Genomic DNA, 801 nt, shown 5'->3' on the forward strand with positions numbered 1-801 from the left:
TGCCATGGAGGCCAGGATTAGTGATTTAGAAGTAGCTAAAACACTGCCGACTGCGGATAGATGTTGAAGTTAAAGTACCAATGATTGTCACACACACACTAGGTGTGGGGAAATTATTCTCTGCATTTGACCCATCACCCTTGATCACCCCCTGGGAGGTGAGGGGAGCAGTGAGCAGCAGCGGTGGCCACGCCTGGGAATCATTTTTAGTGATTTAACCCCCAATTCCAACCCTTGATGCTGAGTGCCAAGCAGGGAGGTAATGGCTCCCATTTTTTATAGTATTTGGTATGACTCGGCCGGGGTTTGAACTCACAACCTACCCATCTCAGGGCGGGCACTCTAACCACTAGGCCACTGAGCCGATGGCTAGTTAGGTTTTAAAGCACCTCTTAGTGTTTATAGCTTTACCTTTATTGTTTGTTTTTAAGGCCATTCTCCCTTTTCTGTCTCCACCCTGTGTCTGCTTGTAAGTACTCTGTGCGTGTGCGCTGCTGAACATGCTCCTCTGCTCGTATTAACTGCAATGTCGCGACGGTGCTCCGTAATGCCAGTTGAAAAGTTTTGCTGTGTTTCAGAGGCAGTATAGTGCCGCTCTGAATCCAGCAACACAAAACCCTATTGCATGTGTGAGTTTCTGGGTGTTGTTGATAAAAGGCTGTGGCTTCGCATAGTAGAGCTTTAACCTGCACTTACAGATGTAGCGACCGACTGTAGTTACTGACAGTGGGTTTCTGAAGTGTTCCTGAGCCCATGTGGTGATATCCTTTACACACCGATGTGGCTTTTTGATGCGGGATC

Source organism: Entelurus aequoreus, linkage group LG20 (assembly GCF_033978785.1).
Source record: "Entelurus aequoreus isolate RoL-2023_Sb linkage group LG20, RoL_Eaeq_v1.1, whole genome shotgun sequence".
Taxonomy (NCBI): domain Eukaryota; kingdom Metazoa; phylum Chordata; class Actinopteri; order Syngnathiformes; family Syngnathidae; genus Entelurus; species Entelurus aequoreus.